Raw genomic sequence first — 27,667 nt, 5'->3', positions numbered from 1 at the left:
TTTAACATGAGGCAATATCTATCCTTGATGTGGAGATGTGTTCTTACCTGCAGCAAAATAATGGGTTCTGTTATCATTTTTCTTCTTTTAATCTGAGATTTTTTTTTTAAATTGGGGAATAGGAGGCATTCATACTGAGAGAAATCAATGAAAAAATGATTGTTATTCCTGTTATTTTGTTTTGTTGTTGGTGGTGGAGATTGTTTGTGTTTTTGTGTGTGTGCTTCCTTATTTTTGGTATTCCTGGTGTGAGATTATTTATTCCCTGTGTTTTCCATGTGTATAATTGACCTTGTGGGTTTTGATTACATTTTTTCTAGAATTTTTGGTAGGGCTGAATTTGTATATAACATATGGCCTAAATTTGGCTTTGGCATGGAATATCTTAGTTTCTCCACCTACGGTGATAGTAAGTTCTCTTGGGTATAGTGCTCTGGGCCTGGATCTGTGGTCACCCATAGTCTGCAATGATCTGTCCAGGCCCTTCTAGCATTTAGAGTCTCCTTTGAGAAGTCAGGTGTAATTCTAATAGGACTGCCTCTAAATGATACTTGGTCCTTTTCCTTTGCAGCTTTTAATATTCTTTGTTCTGTATGTCTATTGTTTTGATTACTTTGTTGTGAGGGGACTTTCTTTTCTGGCATACTTTATTTGGTGTTTTGTATGCTTCTTCTACCATTTTTATACTCATCTTCTCCTTCAGGTTTGGAAATTTTTCTTGTATGATTTTGTTGAAAATACTTTCTAGAATTTGCGTTGGTATTCTTCTCATTTCTTCATTCCTAATATTCCTGGTTTGGCCTTTCATAGTGTCCAGATTTCCTGGATATTTTGGGTTAAGGAATTTCTTAGATTTAACATTTTCTTTGACAGATGTATCCATTTCTTCTATTGTGTCTTCGGTGCCTGAGATTCTCCCTTCCATCTCATGTAATCTGTGATCTAATACTGAACTAAGACGAAACTTGGCCTTAGTTCCTGTTCTCATTTCTGAAGTTGTCGTTTCCAGGAGTCCCTCAATTTGTGTTTTTTGTATTGTTTCTGTTTTCAATTGCAGCTCTTGAATGGTTAGTTTTTGCTTTAATTGTTTGTCTTTTCCTGGTTGATTTTGAGGTATTTATTCATTTCCTCTTTAAGGCCTTCTATCATCTTCATAATGCTGAGTTTAAGGTCTTTTTCTGGGCTTACTGTGATAGGATAGTTGCGCTCTAGTAGGGATATAATGCCACAGATATTATTGATTCTGTTCTTATTCTGGCACATAGGCATCTGGGTTTGGAGTGTTTATAGATCTAGGGCTTATTTCTTGATTTTGCTCAGATGATTGGGTGTTTTGTTTCTTGGTTTCTCGTCCATATTTTTTTAAAGTGTGGTGGGTGGGTATTGTCTGTTTTCCTTGTGTGCTTGGCTGCTGTGTTCAAAGTGTTGGGAGTGAGGTTTGGGGATGCTTGCTGGTGTTAGAGGCTGAGGAAAGATGGTCTGAGGGATCCAGAGGAGGTGTGAACAGCAGTGGAGAGAAAACTGCAGCTTGTGTTCTGTTGCAGTGCTAAGTCTGAGAACTGGGTAGAGTGTAACAAATGAACAGTGCACTATTTTGGGGTACAGGGATTATTGGCCTGGACCACGGTGCCAGCTTCTGTCTTTCCTTTTGAATAAACCGAGGGACAATGGTGGCTTCCCTTTCTCAGGGACTCCTTTTGCTTGTGTCCCTCTAGTCTTTCCTCCCTCCCTGTGGTCTAGAATGTGTTGGTACATACTGTGAGATATTTGAAACTCAGGGACGCAAGCTTTTGTGGCCTGCACGACCTTTCTTGACCTTCCTACTAAGAAAGTAACTCCTGGAACAGATGCCAAGTAGTTTTAGCTGGGGAGGGGAAAGGGAGACCAGGAAGTGACAGGAAATACCAACTGCACCGTAGCATTTCCTATTTCAGAAGTTGTTTGCATCAGCCATAACATGTATGTTTAATGATTTCTGTTTTGTCCTGTGCATGGAACCCGGGGCCTCATGCATGCTGTGCAGGCGTGCCCACTGGGGTTGGTCCACAGCCCTGCAGTGGTGGTGGTTTCGATGAGTGAGTTTGAGTATCTCTGCCATTTGAGGCAATAGTCGTGGCTGAATCTTTTCATGCTTTTACATTCTCATTCAACAAATGTTTAGAGAGCGCCTGTCACTGTTAGGCCTTGTTCTGGGTACTAATTATGTGATGGCAGCATTAAGCAAGCATGAAGGAAGAAGGCAAGGCAGTCTGGAGTGGCATTGCACCTACTCTTTAAACTTGGAGTTACACAGATTCTGCTGCTTCAAGGTGGTGTGGAGAATGAAGGAAGCTTAGGCTTCAATTTATTAAATGTCACCTTGGGAGGGTCTCTCAACGTCTCTAGGATGCATGTATCTCTAGCGAGCAGATATCCATGACATGTGCTGAACTGGCTGCTGACTGAGCACAGGGATAGTACCTGGTGGTCACCTAACATCCCACTGCCCCATGGACCACTCAGTGCACCTCTGATGTTCCTACTCTGTTTCAGGTTATGGGAGACTGAGAAGAGCGGAGGATAATGTGGATCCCAGGTTCACGTGGGAGATGCTCTTCTGAGACTTACATGAATGTTTTCCAGCATTCATGTAAGTCCATGATGCCTTTTGTGGTTGACAATGAAGCCGCTCCAGGTGCTTGTGTTTGAACAAGTGGTTCCCGGCTGGTGGCTCTGTTTGAGAGGCTGTGGAATCTTTGGGAGGTGGAGCCTTGCTGAAGTCACTGGTCATGGGCTTTGCGATTTTATTGTCCCAGTTGCTGATCTCTGCCTCTGTGTGTGTCCCCTCCGCCTCCCCTCCAATATCTGCCTGTAGATGCAGTATGTCCTGCCAGCTCTCTCCTGCCATCATGCTGCAATGCCTTTCCAGCCTGTTGCCGTTTCTTCCTCTTTGTGGGCGACTCCATCCCTCTGGAACTGTAAGCCAAAACAAATCTGTTCTTTAAGGGTTTTTTTGTATATTTATTATTACAACAGGAAATGAAACAAGACCACCTCCATAACGTGTGATGGTTTTACTATTGATCGGGATAATGTGGGGGTCAGATGAAGTCCTGGGTGAATGTGTACTGTTGACATGAGCATGGCTATGTGAAGGACCGCAGTGCTTCAGGCCCATTGGAGGAGCAAGGCCTTCCTCAGGTCAGACGCACCGGAATGGAAAGGCATGGCAGGGAAACCCTGATCAGAGTATTGATGTGGCACCGGGCTGACCTTTAGCTAGGACCTACGTGTGCAGAAACTCCCAAGCCAAATGCCTCCTCCTGATGACTACAGCCTGAGACGGAGGCAGCTCTCCTACAGAGACATGCCTCCGAGATTGGCTAACACAGCTCCTCCTCCTTATTGGTGCTGTCTGTATCAAATACTCTGTGTTTGCTGCTGCATCTCATCATAGTGCATGGCCTCTCATCTCACCTTTTCTGGATTTGTGCCTGTCATTTCTTTGCTCACCTTTGTGCAAATGAGGTCAGTCTCCTAAGCTGGGTTGGTTTGGGCAGGATGGGCAAGGTTGGAGAAACTCGTACCATTTAGTCTCAGTGTCTTCAGAGCAAGCCATTTCTTTTTTTATTTATTGATTATTTTTTTCATTTATTTTATACTGACCAGAATTTACCCTCCTTTCTCTTGTTAGCTCCCTCCCCTGCCTCCCATCTACATCCTCATCCACTTCTTCTCAGTTCTTAAAGGGGCAGGCCTCCCATAGGTGTCAATAAAAGGTCACATACCAAATAGAGGCATGATCAAATTCTTCTCCTGCATCAAGGCTAGGTGGGACAACCAGCATGGAGAATAGGCTCCCAAAAGCCAGTTCAAGGGCCAGAGCCAGGTCCTGATCCCACTGCAGGGAGCCTAACAAACAGACCAGGCTGCATAAATGTCACACTCAAGCTGAGTTCCTAGGTCGGGCCCATGCAGGCTTCCTACTTATCCTCCAGAGTCCATGAGCTCCCAGGAGCTAAGGTCAGCTGTCTCTGTAGGCTCCTCAGTCATGACCTTGACCCTCCTTGACTCAGACAATCCCTTTCCCTTCGTTCAGCTGGACTCCTGAACTTGACCCAGTGCTTGGCTGTGCATCTCTGCATCTTCTTCCATCAGGTACTGGAGAGGCTCTCTGATGACCATCAGGGTAGTCACCACTCTGATTACAGGGAAAGCCAGTTCATGCCCCCTGTCCACTATTGCTAGAAGTCTTAGCTGGGGCCATCCTTATGGATTCTTGGGGGTTTCCCTGGTACCAGGTTTGTCCCTAACCATGAAATGCCTCCCCCATTGCATCAAGACATCTATTTCATTATTCTCATCCTCCATCCCACCTAAAGCCTGCCCAAACCAATCCCTCATGCTGTGCTCCACCCATCCCCCACCAGTCTACCCAGGAGATCTCTTGTATTCCCCATTCCCAGGGAAATCCATGCCTCTCTTAAGACCTTCCTTGTTATCTAGCCTCCTTGGGACTGTGGATTGAAGCCATTGTTTTTCTTATTTTACACCTAATATCCACTTATGATTGAGTACATATGAAGTTTGCCTTTCTGGGTCTGAGTTATCTCTCTCAGAATGATTTGATCTTTTTTCATCTGTTTGCCTTCCAATTTCATGTGGTCCTTGGTTGTTGTTTTTGGGGGTTTTTTTGTTTTGTTTTGCTTTTTTGTTTGTTTGTTTGTTTTAGCTGAGTAGTATTCCATTGTGCAAAAGTACCACATTTTCTTTAACCATTCTTCAGTTGAGGGGCATCTAGGCTGTCACCAGGTCTTGGCTATTATGAATAATGATGCTATGAGCATAGTTGAGCAAGTATTATTGTGAGGTTATTGAACATCCATTGGGTATATGCCCAAGATAGGTATAGCTGGTTCTTGAGATAGATTTATTCCCAATATTCTGAAAATCTGCCCTATTGATTTTCAAAGTGCCTGTACAGTTTGTATTCCCATCTTCCAGTGGAGGAGTGTTTCCCTTTCTTCACATTTTCTCTAACATATCTGTTGCTGTGGAACAATGCTCTTGTACACTGCAAATGATTATCACTCATATTGGTTTAATCAAATGCCAACTGGCCAGGCAGGAAGTAAAGGTGGGAAGTGGAAAGGCAAAGACACAGTCACCAGCAAGATACAGAGGAAACAAGACTAGAATGCCTTACTGAGAAAAAGTACCAAGACACATGGTTAAATATAGATAAGAATTATGGGTTAATTTAAGTTGTAAAAGCTAGTTAATAATAAGCCTGAACTAATAGACCAAACAGTCTACACTTTAATATAAGCCTCTGTTTGTTTCTTTGAGTTTGAACAGTTTGGGACCAGGCAGAACAGAAACTTCTGTCTGCAAGCTGTCATTAGTGTTTTTGTTCATAGCTGTTCTGTGAGGTGTAAGATGGTATCGCAGTGTAGTTGGACGTTTCTGTAAATAACCTAAATAACCATTCAGAGGCTTAATATTGCTTGTTAGTGCTCAGTTGATAGCTCAAGATTGTTACTAGCTAACTCTTACACTTAAATTGACCCATATTGCTTATGTATGTTTTACCACGTGGCTCAGGACTTGTTAACTCATTTTTTTTGCATGTCTTGCTTCCTCAGTGTCTGGTTGTTGTCTTGCCTGACTTCGTCTTTTTTCATCCCACTGTCCTCTGTGTTTGGCTGTCCCGCCTATATTTCCTTCCTAGCTAACAGCCTGTCAGCTTTTTATTTACCAATGAGAGCAATACCTATTAATAATATACAGAAGGATTATTCCACAGCATTTATCCCTTTTTTTTCTAATTAAAAAGAAAGGTTTGTTAGCATAGTAATATATATCAGAACAATTTTTAAGAATTAGAGTTACAATATATAGTCCATTTGTATTTGACAAAATTACAGAAAATATACTATCATCTGCCTTATCTTTCTGAGTCCAAAGTTTTCTATCTAATTTACCTTTCATCATAACTAAGGAACTACAATCATAACTATCTCAGATTCACCTCCATCTAAGTCCCCAGAAGGCATTTCACTGCCTGGAAAGTCACCCAAGGTTTCTCTGTAACACCAGGCATCCAATTTGGTCCTACAAGCCTAGCATATGTGATAGACTTCCCTATAATGCAGGGAATTATGATGGACTGCTCTACCTTGTCTTGGCAAAGTTTGGCAGTCACCTCTCCTCTTTCCTGTTGGTCCAGTTTGGACAGTATATTGTTAACAATTAAGACAAGGGCAGTTTTTTGGCTGATATGACTAGCTCTTACCATAAGGAAACAAACTCCATATCGAGTTTTTAAATACCTAATATCTACTCTGAAGTAGATTGGTGCTGCCAGGAGCAGACATGTGTCTTAATGTCTGAAAAGTCATAGAAAATTAAACATATTAAATGCCATATTTTGTAGTTCTTTGAAGTGTTTGAAGACCAGCTACATATATATATATATATATATATATATATATATATATATATATATATATATGACCTTGAAAACATACCTAACATGAGTATAAGTGTGCCTATCCCAAATGACTATTGATCTTTATTTTTAAATATACATTACATTTTATATGAAGTGGTTAAACACAATATCCCAAAGAAGATTAGAAATATACATACAGTATAAAAATTAACTTTAGGGGCTGGAGAGATGGCTCAGTGGTTAAGAGCACTGCCTGCTCTTCCAAAGGTCCTAAGTTCAATTCCCTGCAACCACATGGTGGCTCACAACCATCTGTAATGAGGTCTGGTGCCCTCTTCTGGCTTGCAGACATACACACAGACAGAATATTGTATACATAATATAAATAAATATTTAAAAAAATAAAAATTAACTTTAAATTTGTATCAGTAAGCCAAAAGCCAAAATTTATACCAATGTAAGACATTTCTGATTAATAATTTTTATAGATTAAAGTAGATTCTATAGTCTGCTTATTTCCTATCTTTATGTGGCTTAAATATTTTATGACTATTTCTTTTTAAAAAGACTTTATTATTTTAAAACTATATTTTTCAATCTTAGACTGTATATATTATTTTTCTTCTCTCTCCCAGGCCATCACATATTTTTTTAACACACTGTGACCTTTGTTTAAAGTCCTTTTATCCTATCATTTCTATATCCACCCTTTTCTTTTCAGAAAGAGTTCCTTCAATCTAACCTCCTTTGTTCTTCTTTTTTTTTTTAACTTCACCAATAGCAACTTGCAACCAATCCCCCTAAAGTGATAATAAATTTCCATAACCTATTTTTTTGGGAATGTGGGCATAGTTACCTAGACTACTTCCTCTTGATTGTGGGTACTGGGAATCTTTGATGGAACCTTGAAAGAAATCAGGATAGCTGTTAACTCTTTGTTGTAGTATCTTGTGAGCCTGGATCATCAATCATCAACCTGGAAGCTGTTCTGATGCTAGATCACCTGAACCATCATTTTCCTCGGTGTCTGATAGCTTTGTTCCAAAAATATAAACATTTAAAGATAACACTCACATCTATATTAGTTCAAGTGTAGATCATACACAAGTCAGTTAAAGATTTTATTTGTTATGTGTTGGAGCAGGAAAAACATACATCTCCTGTCTTGTAGCTCTTTTAGACTTTTTTTTAATGTTTGTAGCCAGGATTTTCAGAGGTTCTTCCTCAATCAAACCTGATTTTCCTTAACCCAAAATAAATCCATAACCTTTCATTTCATGTGAAAACAAAAGCATAACTTCTCCCTCAAAGTAACATATGTTTTTAGTTAAAATTTGAAGTCAAGATGCTTTTTTAAATATATAGGTTGGATTAATTAAGCAGTTTCCATAATCCAGTGTCTCTTAACAACCAAAAAATTCAAAAGCAACACAATAACATACATGACCCAGACTGTCTACTTCCCATCTTTACATGGCTTGAAATATTTTTCTTATTCTATTTCCTTTTTGAAGGACTTTATTATTTTAAAACTATATTTTTTCAATCTAAGACCATATAGATTATTTTACTTCTCTTTCCCAAACCATCACATCTTTTTTAAACACTCTGTGACCCATTTAGAGGCTACTTTATTCTGAATCTGTTTTTACTGTGTATCTTACTTTTTTGCCTGAGTGAACAAAACCTTTTGTATAGCTTAGATCATAGCATGCTCCCCTTTTCGGTTTCCTGAGAGGCTAGTCTCTTCTGTGTCTGGGTGAAATTTTCTGTAGATGTCCATTGAGTCCATTTGAGTTAAAACATCTGTTAGTTCTCTTATTTCTCTGTTAATTTTCTGTCTGGTTGACCTGTCCATTGGTGAGAGTGAGGTGTTGAAGTCTCCCATTGTCTGTGTGTGGGGTTTGATGAGTAATTTAAGTTTTAGTAATGTTTCTTTTACAAATGTCTCATTAAGGGAGTTATTGATGTCTTCCAATTTTTTTGTCTTTTCCTTGATTTCTTTAAGGGAGTTTTCCATTTCCTCTTTAAGAGCCTCTATCATCTTCATAAATTTATTTTTCACATCGTTTTCTTGTACTTCGGTTGTGTTGGAATATTTAGGTCTTGTTGTGTAGGATCACTGGGTTTTGGAGGTGCCACATTGCCTTTCCTGTTGGCATTTCCAAATCTGTTTGAGATGATTATAGTATTGAGTGTTGATTCTTGTGTTGTCTTTTCAGATGAATGTTTTCTTTCTTTATTATCTGTTTCCTTTATTGTCTTTTGGCCCAAATGGCTAAGAATTCTGGTGACTGGCAGATCTTTAGGTCCAGTAGGGTTGCCTCAGCTGTGGTTTGTGGGGTTTGGGTGGCTAGATTCAGTATATGTTTCTGTTCTTCCTACTGGTGTAGACTGTAACTGTGCCTATGGAGTCTGTTCTTCCTCCTGGTGTGGGTTGTGCCTGTGCCTATGGAGTCTGTTCTTCCTACTGGTGTGGGTTGTGCCTGTGCCCATGGAGTCTGTTCTTCCTACTGGTGTGGGTTGTGCCTGTGCCTATGTAATCAGCTGGAGCTGCAGGCAGAGCAGGCCACAGGGAAGATGATGAAATGGGTGGTGTTGGCGGCAAGAGGGTGTTGGGGGCACAGAATCCATGGGTGGCAATCGTAGCACTGCAGCCTGCAGCTGAGTCTCACCTGCCGGCCAGCAAGCCCTCCCTTCATCATAACCAGTACAGGTCATTTAAGGACAGCTCCCCAGTCAGTGAGGGACCCTAGGACTGACCAGCAGCCATTGTTTAGACTGTCACCAGTGACCTCGCTTCAGCATGAGAGGGTTTTACCATAACACTAATCCGACCTGTGCTCCTAATCCACCATGGTCACTCCCAACACCATGGACCAGAGTGTGACAAGCAGAAACATGAAAGCTACAAAGCTGCCTTGTAACAGCGACTCTGAGGTGGTCTTTGGAGGCTCTTGTAGGTGTAGACTGAGGACAGAGATATGAGAAACTTTCCAGAGGCTCCTCGGAGATCACACCTCACTCTCTTCTTCAAGGTCTTTTGCCACCACAGTCTAAATGAGGACTGTGACGGCCCATCCTCATCTCAAGGTGACTGGACTTGGAAGCATCTGGGAGACTCCTCTGGATGTTTCCAGCGAGGCTTACCTGAGGAGGGAAGACCCATGCCACGGGCTGGAGTCCTGGAATGAAGAAAAGGAGAGATGAAAACAGGGAACAAGCAGAAAAGGAAAGAAGACCGAGCCTAGGCATTCCTCCCTCCTGCTTTCAGACTTGGGACATAGTGTGACCAGTTGCCTCATGCTCCTGCCACCACTAGAGGTCTTCTTGACATGTGCCTTCTCTGCCACAGTGTGGCTGTTTACAGCCAGTGCAGACTCCCCCTTCCCTGAGGTGCTGTGGTCAGGTTGAGCTGGTTCATCAACTTGACCCGGACCTGACTCAGCTGGGGCCTGTGGTTTGAATGAGGATGGCCCCCTAGGCTCATACTGTTGGACTCATGGGTCTCCAGGCGGTGGAGCTGTTGGGAAGGAATTGGGAAGTGTGGCCTTGCCAGAGGGAAAGCTTTGAGAACTCCAGAGCCCCTCGAAATCCCAGGCACCTTTCTCTACCTTGTGCTTGTGGATTGAGATATAGTCTCTCAGCTATTGCTTCAGCACGGGTGGTTCTGAGTTGGATAGTAAAGCAGGCTGAGCCAGCCAGTAAGGAGTGTCCCTCCTTGATTTTTGCATCAGCTCCTGTCTCCGGTTCCTACCTTGGGTTCCTCTCCAGACTCCCCTTTGTGCTGGACTACAGCTGTAAGCAGATAAAAACCCTTTGTTCCCCGATTTGCCTTTGGCCACGGTTTTTATCACAGCAACAGAAACCCCAAGAGAAGTTTACAAAAGCAGATCAGCAGCGCGGTGCTCCCCAGGAGTGGCCAGCAGGCTGTGTGTGGCGAATCCTACCTCCAGTGGGACCTGGAGCTGTCCCCGCCCCATCCTGACATACCCACTTTCCTCTCCTAGTTCCCCTAGGACATGGACAGTCCGACCAGGCTGGGCATAAGAAGGATCTGGGTGTAACACTGATTCTGTGTTACCCCCTCAGTACAGTTTTGTGTGCCACTGTACCTATGCAAGTCGGGCAAGGGCCCGGAGATTGAAAGAACACACAAAGAGACCTGGGTCATTTGAAAGGAGATCAGCTGAATGCCGTTTATTCAACCTTGGGGAAATCCTTATGTACCTCGCTGCTGCACAAGGATTTCCGCCCAGGCAGGTGGGAAATTACCACACCAAAGATGGAGTCAACAATGCCCTACAGCTAATCACCAGACGGGGCAGAGGGAGCACAAGAACAAACAATGTTTTAGCTGACTGACCAGAAACTGTCCTCAAGATGAACCCCAAGAACAAGGGTAGACCTGGGGCCCTACATCTGGGATAGGCAGACAGGTGAGGAGAGGGTCCTCAGCTAGATAATAATGACAGAAAATTCCTGCCTGCTTTCTTCCGCTCCTGACCAGAGACAAAGGCCCATCTTTTTCTCCAGCCAACACAGCACTTGCTTGTCCTGACAAGTTCAAGGTCAGGACACATGTACCTTACGTCGTGGGTCTAATAGTTTCCCCTTCTTTGTGCAAACCGGCCAACCCTACAATAGGGAATGAAGCCCCCTCAAAAATCCCTGAATATGCCAACCCTTCAGGGTAGGCAGGATTCTCCTTCCTGTGGATCTGTATGTTTCCTCACCCTTAATGAATGTCTTTCTTCACTGGTCTGCTGCTTCTGTCTGCTGCCTCTGAGATTTCTCCCTGCTGCTGCTACCTTTTACTCAGATTTTTCCTGCCTTTAATTCTTTAACTGGCAGAGAAAAACAACTCTGACTGAAACTCCCAGGCAGTAACAATAGTGTACGAATGAAGATTAGACATTCTAAGATTTTGCTGTTTCATTTCCTGTTTCTTATACCATTGCATTTTATATTTAGACCTTGTCTTTTAAACTCAAAAATTAAAATTTTTTTGTTGCTATTGTGCTAACTCTCCCTTGTAAAAACTATGTTTTTCTTTATGTCTAAACTGAAAGAAAGAGGGTATGTTCAGTATAGCTAAAAACAGTGGGTTGAAGTGGGAACATGATGGAAGGAAATTCATATTAATTAATATATACAGATAACTTCTTATTGTCCACATACTGTTATGGTTCAGTGTGAAATGTCCCTCACAGATTTATGCCTTTTGGTCTCCTCCATGTGGAAAAAGTAGGGCATGGGGTAAACCTTGAAATTTATGATCAGCTCCTGATTCACGACTTCTCTCTGCTTTCTGTCAGCTACAGATGTGCAGAAGCTCCCTCACCATGACTTCCCCACGCTGATGGACGGTACCTCCTGGACCATTGCTCTACATCCTCCTTCCCTTAAGTAGCCACCTTCAGGTACTCCATCCCAGTGATGAGAGAAGCTGGTACAGGCGCTGGTGCTGGTACCCCACACCGTCTTTATATCTGGGGAATATGAGGACTCACATACAGGAATTTGTTGTTCAAAACACACTCACACACACATACTGGCCATTGTGTATGTATATTGAATCTCTGGCAATATGACTTATTCACTAATATAAACCAACAACTAACAGAGTAGCCTTGAAGGGAGTGGATGCTTCTGCTCCCATCCCTGGGTGTGCAGGCTGCTGGCAAAGCCAGGCCGGTGTTCAGGCTATGCAGGGAGACAAGAAGCAGAGAGCGGAGTGTTTCGCCTGATTCCTGAGATCCAGTCTCAATGAAGCTTTGCTTCAGAGAGCACATTCTGTCTCAGCCACAGGAGGGCCTCTGTCCCCTGAACCTCCTGTCTCACAGACTGGGAACTCAGAGATAAACTGAGGAGCAGACTCAGGACAGAATAGCAGTAATATTTGCCTTCTGCAGGGGGGGGGGGGATGGGATATTTGGCTTCATCCAACACTTCTCCAGTTGGTGATGCCTGAGAACGGCTTTCTCAGTAATGCTGGTTTGACTACTTTGGACAGAAGTTGCTTGCCCGTGTAAATCAATACATATGCAACATTACAAACTCCCTGCCTTCACCCAATTCACATTCTCCGACTGCACCGCAAGACATAATCAGAGGCTTGTCACACTGTGTGCTCTGTTCCAGTGTGACCAGGAGGAACCAATTTGCCAGAGCTACTCCATTACAGGGAAGAAGGGGCAGGGGCTGCTCAGAAAACACCACCCTGTGGCTTCTACCACATTGTCTATGGCAGGAACCACAGCCACCATGCTTGGAGCCATCTTCCTGTAACCATGGACGATGGAGCACTTCTGAAGGTCACTCACTGTGGCTGCAGAGCTACATCTGGTACTCACTATAATGATGACTGTCTCACGGGTCATAGATGACCTATGTCGCCCATCGGCCTGAATGCCACTCACAGGGTGGGCATAAGCTCTGGGTTTTCAGGTCTTATGATTGAACAATTGAGGCAGTCGTCCTTCATGTCCCATGCTTTTGCCAGGCCTACCTTCTGTCCCAGGTTGTTACTTCTGTCTTCAGAGTCATGGGAAGAGAGTTAGTCGAGGATAAGTTAGGAACAGGGTGTGCCTGGCTCAGGTGGAATTATGGGAAAAGGTGGGCAGGGTAGGATGCTGTCGTCTTGGGATCAGCATAGCTAGAGGGCATTAAAACTGCTGTGGCTGTGACTGTCACCAGATGAGGGGTGTATCAAGACCAGGGTGAATTCGCTCTAGCTAGGACACACCTTCTCTTGAGCTGAGGTGGGTTTACACAGGCCTTCCCTCCTTTTCCCAGAGGGTATGGGGACAACCGGCTTCCCCATTATCTCAGGCCTGTGTTTTATCAGCTTCCCACAGGCCGCATCCCAGTTCAGGGAGCATCTGTGACCTGTTGTGCAGTAATAGCTTGGTTTTCTCGTGTTCGGCTCCCTTCACAAGTACTTAGTGTGAAATCATAGGGGAAGGAAGTGTGAGCAGGAGAAAAACAGCACCATTACACAAGCCCCCCGAAGAGACTGCTGTGAGAGAATTAAAAGCTGCTGCCCTAGGACATTCTAACAGATGACACTGTGAGGTTGCCAAGGTAACCCACCAGGAGACAGCTCCAGTGTCTCTGGGACTGAGGCTGGGGAGATGAGGTCAGTTAGAGGTAAGGCCCAGCTGCCCAGGGTCTGTCCCCTAACCACCCGGCCCACAGCAGTCCAGGCTGTCTTCTGTACGACATAAGTGAAGCCAAGGCTGGGCTACTTATCAGGCATTAAAGGGAAAGTGAATGGGAACACTGTCAATAATTGTTGAATGTTGGCCACACAGCGCTTTCAATGAGCTGGATGCAGAGAACTCAATTCACTGCATACCTGTTTATCGAATACTGTGTACCAGGCAGGAAACAGCATGATGTATAGAAAGACAGGTCAAGCGTTCCAGGAAAAACAAAACTAGACTAAACTGAAAAATGAAGAACTAGGCAGAGAAAATTTATTGGAGACATTTAAATACACAGTGTTGGCAATAAGGACAATACTGAGTGGAGGAAAATAGAAAAATGTCAGAATATCTTATTAACCCCAAGGACCCAGTGTTTACAAAACAAAAAACCCAAACCCAAACCACACACAAACATAAAACTACACACACACACACACACACACACACACACACACACACAAAATGTATAATCGGAAAGAATTTGCTTAAAAATAATCTCTTCTCTCTTTCCCTCCTTTCCAATGCCCTATGATTCCTTGGGGATCATTGGCTGCTACCTGCAGGTGCTGCTTTCCGTGTGCTCTTAGCACCCAGGGCTCTGCACAGCGAGAGTCCTGACTCTCAGGTCTCAGCAAGATCTTTAGCAGAAAGGCCTCCCTTTGACTTCACAAATAAGCTTTCAATACTAGGGGTGCCCTGCACCCTTTGACCCAGCCTGCTATTTTCTCCCAGTGGGGCAGCTGGGAATGGGAAGCAGGGATGAGAAAATGTGGACAGGTGGAGAGGCATGCCAGGAAGTGGTGGGAGGAGAGACAAAGGTGGGAAAGAACATAAATCGGGTGGAATGGTGGCGGGAAGTAGAAGACAGATGGCTACAGGAAAGAAAATCCCAGAGTCTCTCACAAGAGTAGTCCCTGCAAACAAGGCAGTACTTCCTCCCCCTGGCGGGAGTTATTAGTACCAGACGGACCTCATTAAAACACACTGCCTAGATCAGCCCTTCACCGCGTAGCTCCACTGCCTAAGGACTCTTCTTTGCCCAACCAGAACAAGGTAATCAATTAGATCTCAGCCCCTTATGGTAATGATGATAATAACGATAATAGCCGAGTCATATAATGCTTCCAAGCATTTCCCATTTAATAATGCACGGGGAAGTGTGCTTGGCAGATGAAGAGGCCCAGTCACTCGAGTCACAAAGGAGTAAGGACAGAAGGCAGGAATCCATCCTGATCATTTGTCTCTAAGGTTCCTACTCTCAAAACAGTTCTGTTCTCTTTCACTGGCCCCCAGGAGACACTACTTCACATCTTCACTTTGGTTTGTGGAATATTCTCCTTGAGGAACCCATCTTGCTAGGCTAAGATCACCTGATCTCTCCAAGATCTTAAACCTTTGGATACCTGTATAAGGTGGGGGAGGAGGGGCTGAGGCCAGTGGCACTATTTCTCTCCCCAGCACTATTTGCCAACAGATAAACCCGGCAGCATGCGCGTTGCTTGGGGACGTTCCCACCTGTGGAATGGGTGGAGAATGTACCTCTTTCTAGCTTTGCTCCCCACCCTGGCCATCAGCATGTTGATGGCGGTCCCCTAAGCGGGTTCCAGAGCCCGGCACTGGGGAAGGGTTACTGGGGAAGGTCTGGGGTGGCTGAGCGCTGGCGGCGCACGGGGCCGACGGGTCTCTCGCGCGTGATTGCCAGGGGCCGCTAGGCTTCCCCCGAGAAGATACAGCGCAGCATATTTTGCACATGAGTTCAGAGGAAGAGGAAGTGTAGCGGGCGGACGCGCGGCGGCGGCAGCGGCGGCGCGGGGTGGGTGGGGTGGGGGCATCAGGGCTGGAGTCGGAGCGCGCAGGGCGCAAGGCGCAGCGAGCGGGAGCGCGGCGGCCACTGGCTCCTGGAAGGTACCCGCGCGGCCAGCGCCCGAGGGACCTACGACACGCGAGCGGCCGCGCCCCGCGCTCTGCCCCCACCCCCGGGGCCCCGTTGTCCGCGCGCCGCTCTGCTCTGCATGGCACAAACTTTCATCCCGGGACGCTGCACGCTGTCTCTGGGAACCCGCGCCACGGTCGCCGTCACTGGTCCCCAGAGGTAGGTGGGCGTGCGGCGAGGTGGCGCGTAGAGGCCTCGGCCGCTGGTTCCGCGGCTCCTGATCTCGGTGAGCAGGGCGACAGCTCCTCATGGCACCTCAGGACTCCAGAGCTGCCAGGCGAACCCCCTGGTCCAGGTCGCATGGGGATGGGGATTGATCGATAGGACGCCAGATTCTGGGCCAACTTTTTTTTTTTAAGATAAAGAGAAAAAACAACACTCGAGTGGGTTGGGGAGACCGTGGGTCTGTTGCCTGCTGGGGGGTCATGGGCTCCGCAGGCGCAGTAACTACTAGAAGGACGCGGACGGAAGCTCAGAGGCTACAGGTGGGTTAGGATCAGCTACTAGTGGTCACCCGGCCTGGCCCGGGGCAGATGGGAGCTGCCACCACCCACGTGCTCCCGGAGAGGTGTGCTCGACCCAGGGCCGCTGTGCGCGACTCTTGAAAGCAGACTGGGCAGGCGTGGAGACTTGGTGGAGATTCCGGGAACCGAGTCTCTGGCACCAGAAACGGCTATCTCCTCGCCTCCCCATCCCCTTCCAAAAGGGATTTTTCTTGCTTCATCCTATTACACTTTCCTAGGCACGGGGCTCGTCCGTATAGGCATGGGTTCTGGGCCGGGAGGAGGTCTGTGTATTGCCAGGCAAGTGATCCAGTTTGGTTCCGGCACCGCTATCTTTGGAGGCCAGAATCGCCAAGGGCAGGGTTAGCCCCGCGCCTGCTCCCTACTGCCTCTTGGCTGCCGGCTCTCAGCTGCCCCCTGTGGGCGGTGGGTGGTGTTAGTGAGTTTGTTTAGGGCTTACAAACAAAAACTATTTGTTTTTATTTTAAAGAGTCTGGCACAGATCTTTATATGTGAGTGGCTGCCTTTTCTTGTCCGTACAGCCGTTTTCAGATGCCGGGGAAGCGGTTAGAACAGGTGTCTCCCAACCCTTGCCATGGAGTGTCATCTCAGGATAAACCTTTTCCAGGAAGGAAGCCCTGGTGTAATATGAGTGACCTACAAGTCTGTGGGTAGAGCCGCTCAGCCCAGTATTCCCCTGGCTGCCAGGACTCCTAATTTTACCTTCGGATTAGTTGAATTCAGAGGAAGTTCAAGTGACAGACATGTCACCAGCAACCCTCAAAGCTTAAGCAACGAGCTGTATGGTTTATTTGCTCTAACATCAGTGAATCAGTGTAACCCTAGAGTGAGCTTGCATCCTCGTCTGCCATCTGCAGGGGTTTCATGAAGCCTGAGCAGTCCCAACCCCGAGCTGGGAGCCTCCCTGTACCCACATTTGTGGGACAGGACACGGGCTTGTTTTGCCTTTGTTTTTCTGACATCATGGACAAGGGCAAATGAAGTGGGTTGTGCAGTCAGCTAATGGATTTGGCGCGGGAATTGAAAAAGAATAAATTGGGGGTCCAAGTCATTGGATTCTTCCTCTCCCTCTGGAGCAGGAAATTTTGGGTTGATTTCAAGTAATTGCTTTGTCTGTAGGGAAACAGGCCTGCGTGATGGGGGTTCCTGTAAACCCACTTGTGTTCATCCAGGCTTTGCTTACATCAGAGCTGAAGCTGTGCGGTCCCATGGCTTGGTGGCCATGGCTGCCTCACCAATGTTTCCCTATGTAGCCCTAGCTAGTCTGAATCCCTCACTATGTAGACCAGGCTGGCCTCAAACTTCCAGTGATGTTTCTTCCAAGTGCTGGAATAATGATATGCATGACCACACCCAGCCAGCACCCACTAAAACAGACAAACAAACAAACAAAAATGACCATTTAGTAAAGTTGCAACAGGGACCATATAAATACATAGCTAGGTACAGTGGCATACTCCTGTAATCTCAGAATTCAGAAGGTAGAGGAGGCCGGAGAAATATGCCTGTACATTGTTTTGACGTATGCATGCACCGTATAACAGTCCTTGTAAAGACAGATAATGTACCATCAACCTGGGTTTCTTTGTGGCCACCAGTCAGTTCCAGCCCCTAATTTCCCAGTGGCAACCACTGCTCTGTCTTACCATGGGTTAGATTGGCCTGTTTTCTGAACATCACATATACAGATTCTGCAGTTCTGAATAGTTTGTTTTTTATTCAGTAATTCATTTATTTACTGATGAGTTATGTCCAGGAGTATGTGTATTGTATAGCTCCCTGTTCCTGGACACATGGGTTATATAGCCATGTTTTGTTAGTTGTTGGTTATTATGAAAAACAGTGATGTGAATATATGTGCACAAGTTCCCAGGGACACAGCTCCCATTTCTCATGGATGGTACCCTTGTCACAGAACAGGTGTGTATAGTGTATAGAGGAAATTGCTACGCCTTTTTCTAGTGTGGAGAGTCCATTTTACACTCATAGAAGAAGTACAGATGTACTGAAGATCACATAACAGTCCCCTAGATCTAAGTCAGGATGATTAGCTCTCCTGGGGCTGGAGGACGGTGTTCTCCCGGGAGCAGCTGGGACACTCATGGGCATGTTTTCATAGATAGAGGGGCCTATGAGAAGCAGACCTTGACTCTGTCAGTTAACGGGTTTAATCTTTATTGTAGTGTGTGTGTGTGTGTGTGTGTGTGTGTGTTCATACCACAGATGTGTTTGGAAGGTCAGAAGATAAGTTTGGGGATTTACACTCACTTTCTGCCTAGTTTGAGGCACAAGGTCTCTCTCTTGCCTTCAGCTCCCACTTGCCCCAAGAGTCCTGGGATTACAGATGTGCTCTCCAGCTCTGTGTGTCCTGGGGATCTGAACTCCTTTCCTCCCACCTGCCCCGAGAGTCCTGAGATTACAGATGTGCTCTCCAGCTCTGTGTGTCCTGGGGATCTGAGCTCAGCTCCCACCTGCCCCAAGAGTACTGGGATTACAGATGTGCTGTCCAGCTCTGGTGTGTCCTGGGGATCTGAGCTCAGCTCCTCCCACCTGCCCTAAGAATCCTGGGATTACAGATGTGCTCTCCAGCTCTGGTGTGTCCTGGGGATCTGAGCTCAGCTCCTCCCACCTGCCCTAAGAATCCTGGGATTACAGATGTGCTCTCCAGCTCTGGTGTGTCCTGGGGATCTGAACTCAGCTCCTCACTCTTGCCCAGCAAACTCTTTACTCACTGAGCCATCTCCCCAGCACTTAAGTCAATTTAGACTAAAATTATTGCAGCTGCTAAGATGGATGTTGTCTCTCTTTAGAGAGCGTCACAGAGGGGGTCTCCACAGAGGAATAGACCTAGATCATAAAAGGTTGAATGGTTGCTATAAAAAAAAAAACAGGTTCCACAGAACCCCACTGAACTTCTGCCTAGAAACTCCTGGGGGATTCTGGGCCATTTGTTGTGCTGATGTGAATTTCATGGAGGTGCCCTTTGGGTTTCGCCAGGGTGGGCGTTTTCTTTGGGATACAGGGCAGAGTTGGAGTGGGTAAGGACGGAGCAACTTTGCTGAGAATGTGATTCGCCTTTTCTGTGAGAAACATAGTCAGGCGCCCCCAGACTCTTATTACTGAGAAAAGGGGCGTGACCTCTGAGAGTCTCTTCCACTGTAGTCTCTCTCTGTGGGACCTAAGGCAGGGCCTGACCTGGTGTGATCCAGGAGACAGGAAGTGTGGTTCTCTGGTGGAACACAGGGTGAAATATTTCCATATCCTCAAGGTGTCTCGGGGGAGTCGTGCAGTCTCGAGACACTGGAAAGGGTCTTGGGCTCTGTCGTTTATGGAACTCCAGTAAACACTGTGCAATGCAGGCCACAAGGAAAGGGCACAGGAAACATCCATGAGAGGACTGAGCAGCCATCGGGTGACAGTGGGTGCGGTTGCGGAGAGATCATGGTCCCAGCTCTCAGCAGATGGTTCACCCCCGTGGGGGGATGGTACTAACTATTCATACCCAGAACAACTTTGCCGACAGAACTTCAGGGTAGTAGCATCGTTCTGTTTCATAACAGATTTCCATCACTATTAACCAAATATTGCTAGGTTCTGCTTGGCACCTTATCTGTGTCACCTAAGTCGTCTTCAGGAGAGATGAGAGCTGATGCCATTTGCTTTTCAGACTGGAGGAGGTCAGCATTCCACAAGCCTTGCGTTCACTTCCCACGTTTCTGAAGCCTGTAGGGGAGACGGTGGCACTCGGGTGTAACGAGTGCAGCATCTTCTGGAGTACAGCACATAACAGATGAAGACATAGCATAACAGAGTGTCACTGGGCAGCCAGACAGAATGACAGGAAATGGCCCTCTGCAGTCACTTCCTTTAATGTCCTGTGTACTTTTGTCTCACAGGCACAGAGTTTTGCCACAGTTGGGCTTGTAGAGCTCTGACTTTGAAGGTTGGTGTAGTGCCACATACCTGTGATCTGAGCATTCAGGAGCTGTAGGCAGGAAGAAGGAGATTTCAGGGCTAGCCTAGGCTATCAACAAGAGCCCCCGACTCAAAAAGTAAAATAAGGGTCAGCAAGATGGCTCAGCAGGCAGAGCTGCTTATCTAGGAAGCCCGATGGCTCGAATTCAGTCCCCGGAGCTCAGGGTGGGAATTGTCCTCTGACCTTCATGAGCACACCTTGGCACAAGTGCACATGTGGCTATAACACACACACACAGACGCACACACGCGCACACACACGCACACACACGCACACACACACTTTTGGTTGTTTGGTTTATATTTTGGAGAGAGGGTAACTTTCTCTGTAGACCAGGCTGGCCCCGTACTCTCCTGCGTGAAAAGGTACTGGTCAATTGGGGTTGTGATGTCACTGAGGCCTGGAGTACCGTGGCCACTAGCCGTGTGTAGCTCTCAGCATGTGGATTTAAATGAGCTGAAGTGGGCTAAAACCAGACTGCACTTCTACCGGAGTAGCCACAGTTTAGATGTCTAGAGCCCTGTGCACTGGAGCTGTGTCTGCCATTGCTGCTAGCTCTGTGGGACAGTTGCTTTGTGCTGTGCACATTGCCTTAACCTTCGCTTAAGAACTGGCTCCAGGGTGGCAACGGCTCGGGCTCTTTCCTCCTCACAGACAGATGCACTTTGGCAGGCGTTCTTTTTATGTTTACCCTTTGGAGGGTTGGAGGATGGGGGGATATGTGTGATAGCTTTCCTCCCGGGGGATGGGAGTGTGATAGCTTTCCTCCCAGTCACAGTTTTTGACATAGATTCGAGTTTCTCTTTTCTCCTGGGCCCCCAAAGGGGCTTTTCATTATTATCATAGCATATTTTATCAAGATATATTTTCATGAAAAATCAGTATGGCAGGCAGTTCAGGGTCCCTGCTTGAGTCCTCTTAATTCCTTGCTCTCAAAATAAGAATCTAGTCCAGCCTTTAAATATGCATTTGTGGGAATGACGCCCTACCTGGGCTGAATTCAGAAAGGGAAAGTGTTCTCAATGGGGCAGAATCGGAGAGCTAGACACTCAGCTCATGTTCTCTAGGGATGGCTGTTTGCCAGGGCTGAGACAGGGGTGTTATCTGCGAGGGGGCAGCAGGGATGATGGAGAGGGTCAGGAGCTCTAGCTGTCCCCGTTATTCAGTGGCTCTTACCTTTATGTGGGGATCAAAGAAGAAGGGAAGATGGTCCCCACTGTTCGTGGCCAGATTCAGACAAACTGTGCCTGTCACTGTGGGACTCTGAGCAGCTCATCTGCTTCATAATCCTACATCAAAGGCTTCCACATTTTTCAGTCAGGCGCTGACGACTTTCCCTGGCTCTCCACAGGAAATGCCCCATTTTGTTGCCCTATATCTCCTCAGAGTGGGAGCTTTGCCGAGGATGATCGCCTTCAGTTGTTGTGTTTATATTTGGAAAGCACCTACTTCCCACTTCGCCTGTGCTGAGGAACTCAAACCCCTTTGTAGGCCTGCTCTCCCATGTTCGGATTTGAGGGTGCTGTGATCGCTGCTGTCCATGATGAAGTCAGGTGGGAAGAGATTTGGGTGGTAACAGAACTGTTAATGGAATGTGTCAGGTCTACGTATTTTCAAATTTCAGAAATATAAAGTACAGACCCACTTGTTTAATAAATCCTTTCTCAATTTAGAAAGGGTTTGTGTTGCCTGGCAGTTGTGGCCTTTAATCCTAGCACATGGGAAGGCAGGGGCAGGCGGATTTCTGAGCTCAAGGCCAACCTAGTCTACAGTGCGAGTTCCAGGACAGCCAGGGCTACACAGAGAAACCGTGTCTTGGAAAAGAAAAGGGGGTGGATTATGTGTGTGCATGTATCTTCGAACTCCTTATAAGTACCCTTTCTGTGTGATGTAGCAACCCAGGTTACAAGGACTCTATGACGGATAACAAGCCGTGATGCTGGATGGTTGACACTTCTCTGTCTACCACATGCGGTTGGGGATGGGATTCAGGGCCTTGGGTATGAGAGGCAGATGCTCAACCACTGAGCCAGGCCCAGCGCCCCTGGGTAATGTTTCTGATCCTCATTCTGCATGCCTGGGGTGTCTTAACCTCTGTTTAACATTGACTGTCTTTATGTAGCTGTCATTGGACAAGAAGATGTCACACTTGTCTCTGTCACAGCTCTAAAAACTGACCCAGGGCTTCCTTGAAGTCACACCTAGGAAGCAGGTCACCAAGGTTTGAAGTAGACTGCACATCCAAACCCTGGACTACACTTTAAGAAGCTGAACTTGGGCTGCAGAGGTGGTTCAGTGGGTAGAAACACCTGTCAACAAGCCCGCTGACTTGAGTTAGACCCCAGGACTAAAGCATTTGCCTTAATTGTTTAAGTATTAATAAAAACTCGGGACTCATTGAGGTAAAAATCTGATAAATTCAAAGAATAGTGGAGGAAAGAATGGCTGACCCTACAAGCCACATTTCCAGGTCGAAAAGACTGCAGCCTCCAAGCCCTTCTTCCTTCCTCCTATCTTCCACTGAGTCGGCCAGAAAACTCTATGGTCCATTCCAGCCAACTGACCATGAATTCCGCCCTCCAATCCAAAGTCTGATTTCATTGGTGCTCTCAGAGTGACAACACAAATCTGCAACACAGGACCCACATGGCAGAAAGAGAGAACTGAGTCCTGCAGTTACGCTTTGCCCTCTGCATGCTTACTGTAGCATATGCACCCTCCAGTGAATAAAATAGAACAACCACAACAATAATATAGCAATAATAATGATGATGATGATATAAAAAGTAAAGTGAACTTGAAGGCCACAGGGCCATATTTCAAAGGTGCCTGGGCCACCGCTCCTTATCCTGAGGACTGCTCTGCCACCTCCTTTGTGATGTTGCTTGAATGTTACTTCTGGGTGACACCTTCCCCGGCAGTGCCACCTTTTCCCTTGGTAATTACTCTCTGTGTTCTGTCTCCACTCGACGTGCTTTGAAGATGAAATGTCATTATTTTTCTTTATATATCTGTTGTCTATTTTTGTGCTCTGGAAGATACAGTCCATGAAAGAAAGTGTTGTTTGAATGTTTCCTGGGGAGTTGGCAACATCTGTTCACTCCAGATGTGGCACCTATGACAGACCAGAGTATCACTCCACCCAAGGCTAGCTTTGTGTACTAACTATTCTGTTGTGCTTACTTACAGAGCATGGGTAAGGGGTTTCTTACAAGGGTGTATGGCCTCTAAAGATCCATACCACCGAGAGTCTCACCCCAGCATGGATGACACCTTCTCCATGGCTGCCAATATGGAGTCTCTGTTTCAGTAAACTGACACATGATCAGTTGGGGCAGAAGTGTAGGAGGATATGGCTGGACTCTTGGGAGGCTCTAATGACCATTCTCCCTCTTCTGAGAGTCGCCAACACCTTGAAGGTCACTTGTAAGCAGTCGCAGCTGCTCTGCAGAGGATAGCGTTCCCAGAATTTGACTCTGGTTTTATTTTGGTGTGGCCAGCCCTGAGGAAGAAGCTTGTCTGCAGTGAAGCTCAGTACAGAGGCAGACCTGCTGGCCTTACAGTAAGAGTGATGGTTTATTTTCTGGCCCTTTGGCCAGAGTGTGGTGCCTGTTTTTTGCCCCAACACCAGTCTTGCTGCAGGGGATTTCCAAACGCGAATGATGTTGAGATTGGCAGAGTTCTGAGTACAGCAGTTTGCCCTTCATAGTATTCCTGGGGGTGGACTTCAGTCATCAGCTGAAGAATTTAGAGAAAATACCAAGGGCTCCCAGCAGGAAGGAATTCTATATTTGCACAGTCTTTGCCTTGAGACTGCAACGTTGGCGTGCCTGGTGACGTAGGCCTGTAATCTCAGGCCCCTTGTGACTGCACAGGCCACACAGATTGTCATGGGTCCCTGGGCAGTGTAGATAGGGCCATGTACTCAGACATGTCCCTCAGCAGCAGCCCTGGCCCAGATGACACCATGGCCCCAGATGGCAGGCCAGGCCACTCAGATTGGCGTGGCCCTGGTGTCTACATGGCCCTCGGGCACCCTGTTGACATTTCTTTATTGGGGATGTCACCATTAGAGCTTCACTTGAGATTCCAACCACTCCCTCCTCTGTCTCCCTCCCAGTTCCCAGCTGTGTGTAATTTTTCCCTGACTGCATGTGGCCTCTGGGTATGTTAAAATATATGGAGTGTGAAATGCTAGCTAGGCGGGCACACCATCCCTAGCGCTCTGGGAGAGGGATTGTTCATGCTGGAGTGATTCTTCAGAATTGCGGCAGTCTGGGGGTCAGCCATGCTTCCTTAAGTAGGCCCAGTGAGCTCATTGTTTTACCAAGCTAGACATGGGTGGAGTGGTGACTTGGGTCTGTTGTTAGTGTTGTGTCTCACAAGGACAGAGAGGTTCATGTTGCTCTAGGAGAAAAGCTCAGTGAGAGCCTGTCTCATGTGCCTGCGGATGTTTGCTGGAGGGCTACAACACTAGCTCTTCTTGGAGCTCTGGCCTCCTTATCCTGGGATGTTTGGACTTGTCGGCTCCCAGAAGCCAATGAGCCAACTCCTTAAAATGAATCTCCCTCCCCCTCTCTCACTCTCTGTCTCTGTCCCTGTCTCTCTCTCTCACTCTCTCTCTCTTTCTCTGTCTCTGTCTCTCTCTCTCACACACTGACACACACACGTATGCACCTCCGCATCCCATAGCCTAGTGATGTTCCCCCCTGAGAAAGCTGGCTGTATCTGAAGGTCTCGGTGGGTTTCAAGTGGTGTTTTAGTGGACAGAGGCTCTGCAGTGGGAGGACTGTGGGTGTGTATACCAGCAAGCCATGGCCTCTTGTCACTTAACTTGAGGTAATAGTTTACAATGAGAGACAGGGATGGAGAGGGGAGGCAGCCAGGCCCCCAGGCTGGGTCTGATCACTCCCTAAGTCTCTCTTTGGTACTGGAGTGCAGTCTACAGAGGCTGGGGGTGGACGTCAGAAGGCTGAGAAGGCCAGTTCCCAGAAAGTTTTGGCTGTTCATAGAACGCAAGTGGCTTGGCTAGTGAGTTGACGAGTTGAAGCATCTTTCATTTCTGGCCCCAAGACCAGATGTGATTGAATGTGCTGTAAGACAGGTGGGCCCTGCGGGTTGATGCTTCCAGGGAAATGGGGCCACCGCAGGTGCCAAGGAAGGACAGGCCTACTAGGCAAGCGGTTTGTTCCCTTTGGAGTGTATTCTACAGTGGTAGGCATACTCTGGGTCACAGAACATCTCTGGGACTGGAGACAACTGTCTGGGGAGTCACATAAGGAGGGGAGACTTTACCAAGCAGGTTCATTTATGGCAAGAAATGGTATGGCTGCTAAGAAGGGAGGAGGTGGCATGCGTGTATATTTTTTATCACATGCAACAATACCATATGTTGGGATTCCAGAGTTGATACCCCAGAAACACTGAAATCCCTCACAGGCAGGGGAACAAATGACAGTTTATATTTTTAAGGGAACCCGGCAATATTTGTGAGATACCCTTCCGGGCTTGAGACAGTTCGCTTGACATCATATTCACATTGAACTCCTGGGTGGCTGCTAAGGAAATCACTGCTGTGACTTCGATGTTTGGGAATCTGAGAGGCATCTAGCTTTCAGGAAGAGTCAGTGAGTGATTGGCATTACTTAGGAAGGGACAGATTGGTTTCTCCTTGTACAAATGTACTAACTTCCCAGACTGTATAGTTATGAAGTTGTTGAGTTTCTAGAAGTTAGCAAATGGTACCGCTAGGAATGCCTGTATCCTGGAGCTGCCATTCAAACCACAGAGAAACACTCAGGGCTGCTCCCCCAGCCTGCGCTGAGAAGGGCAGGTCTCTGCTGTCCGCTGCTGTGGGTTTCACAGACAGGGATCATAGGAAGAGAGAGGACAGGGCTTAGAGGTTGTGCCCCAAACGTCACTTTTCTGCAAAAGATTAAATGTGGGGATTAAATGTCTCTGCTGTCCGCTGCTGTGGGTTTCACAGGCAGGGATCATAGGAAGAGAGAGGACAGGGCTTAGAGGTTGTGCCCCAAACGTCACTTTTCTGCAAAAGATTAAATGTGGGGATTAAATAAGGCAAAAGGTCTGCCCTTGTCGAGCCCAGGTGGGGGCACGCGGTGCCGCCTAGCTCTCCATATGTTCCAAGTGGAGCCTTAGACTAGCGTGAGGAGATGGAAACAGGAGGCGGGCCCAGAATAGCAGTTCCTGGATGGGTGTGAGTGCGCTTGGGGGGATGAGGATGGCAGAAGAGCCCGAGAGGGCGTCTGACACAGAAAGGGGTTCTAGACTGGAAGCCGAGAGTGAGAGCTGCTTCTCAGGCCTGGACAGAAGGCTCAGGAGAGATCCCGGCCTCCTGGGTCCTGCTGTTAGGGACTTAGAGCAAGCTGCAAGGTAGAGCAGGACCCTCTTTGCCCCCACAGCGTTGAATGCATGCTAAATCCACAGCTGCCCCTTGGAGTCCATCGGGCACTGCAGAAATAGCACGTGTAGCGTGAGGCTGGGCTGTGGGCACCACTGGGGTCCACTTGGCTCTCAAGTCATTCACTCTGAGCGCAGCCAGCAGTCATGTGATAAAGACACACCCTCAGCCTATAGCATGTCCTCATGGCAGAGAACAGAGAGACCTCTCCCCATAGGCGGCATCAGCATCCCTCCTGTAGAGACATAGTCTCTCTTGGTACATATACTGACTGGTTTTGTGTCAGCTTGACACAAGCTAGAGCCATCAGAGAGAAAGGAGCCTCAGTTGAGGAAATGCTTCCATGATACCCAGCTGTAGGGCATTTTTCAATTAGTGATTGATGTGGAGGACCCAGCCCATGGTGGGTGGTACCATCCCTGGACACGAGGAGCAAGCCAGTAAGCAGCTTCTCTCCATGGCCTCTCATCAGCTCCTGCCTACAGGTTCCTGCCCTGTTTGAGTTCCTGCCCCGACTTCCTTCAGTGATGAACAGCAATGCTGAAGTATAAGCCAAATGAACACTTCTTCCCTGACTTGCTTTTTGGTCATGGTGTTTGATCACAACAATGGAAACCCTAACTCAAGACAGTCCACAATCACCTTCTGCCTAGCCAACTTCTCTTTGGTTGTTTTTCTTGGGGTCTGGTGATGGAACCACCCCCAGACCCCAGGCACCAGCATTTAGCAGTTTCCTCTTGATTCCAAAGGACAACCAAGGTTGAAAGCTTTGTTTCAGCTGGAGCTTCACAGATGTCACTGTAGCTCTGGTCACAGGCCTTGGGTGAGGCTTACAGTGATGCATTTCTCGGTCCCAGGGGTGCTGAGCTGTTCTTGCTTTCTTTTGTAAAAGCTGCTGTGGTGTCTGCTCACAGCAAGAGAACACTAAGACAGTCGTCATGGGTGTCTGCTCGCAGCAACAGAACACTGACTAAGACAGTTGTCATGGGTGTCTGCTCACAGCAACAGAACACTAAGACAGTCGCCATGGGTGTCTGCTCACAGCAACAGAACACTGACTAAGACAGTTGTCATGGGTGTCTGCTCACAGCAACAGAACACTAAGACAGTCGCCATGGGTGTCTGCTCACAGCAACAGAACACTGACTAAGACAGTCGCCATGGGTGTC

The 27,667-nt window shown here is 46.9% G+C and overlaps 1 protein-coding gene across 2 annotated transcripts in view; it reads left to right on the top strand.

The window, feature by feature from the left end:
* Nucleotides 1-14,620: 14,620 nt before the first annotated feature.
* Nucleotides 14,621-27,667, top strand: part of Rftn1 (raftlin, lipid raft linker 1) — a 202,333-nt gene continuing 189,286 nt past the window's right edge. Inside the window, exon 1 of one of the 2 annotated variants that reach the window (XM_075980958.1) lies at nucleotides 14,621-14,697. The gene's annotated coding sequence lies outside the window, so the exon portion shown is untranslated. Of the gene's footprint in view, nucleotides 14,698-15,603; nucleotides 15,737-27,667 lie in introns of those variants that run through there. The other variant, XM_075980959.1, reaches the window with a different exon arrangement.

This window comes from Microtus pennsylvanicus, chromosome 7, assembly GCF_037038515.1.
Source record: "Microtus pennsylvanicus isolate mMicPen1 chromosome 7, mMicPen1.hap1, whole genome shotgun sequence".
In the NCBI taxonomy this organism is placed as follows: domain Eukaryota; kingdom Metazoa; phylum Chordata; class Mammalia; order Rodentia; family Cricetidae; genus Microtus; species Microtus pennsylvanicus.
The sequence above is the reverse complement of the archived record's forward strand: the minus strand, read 5'-3'. Positions and strand labels throughout refer to the sequence as shown.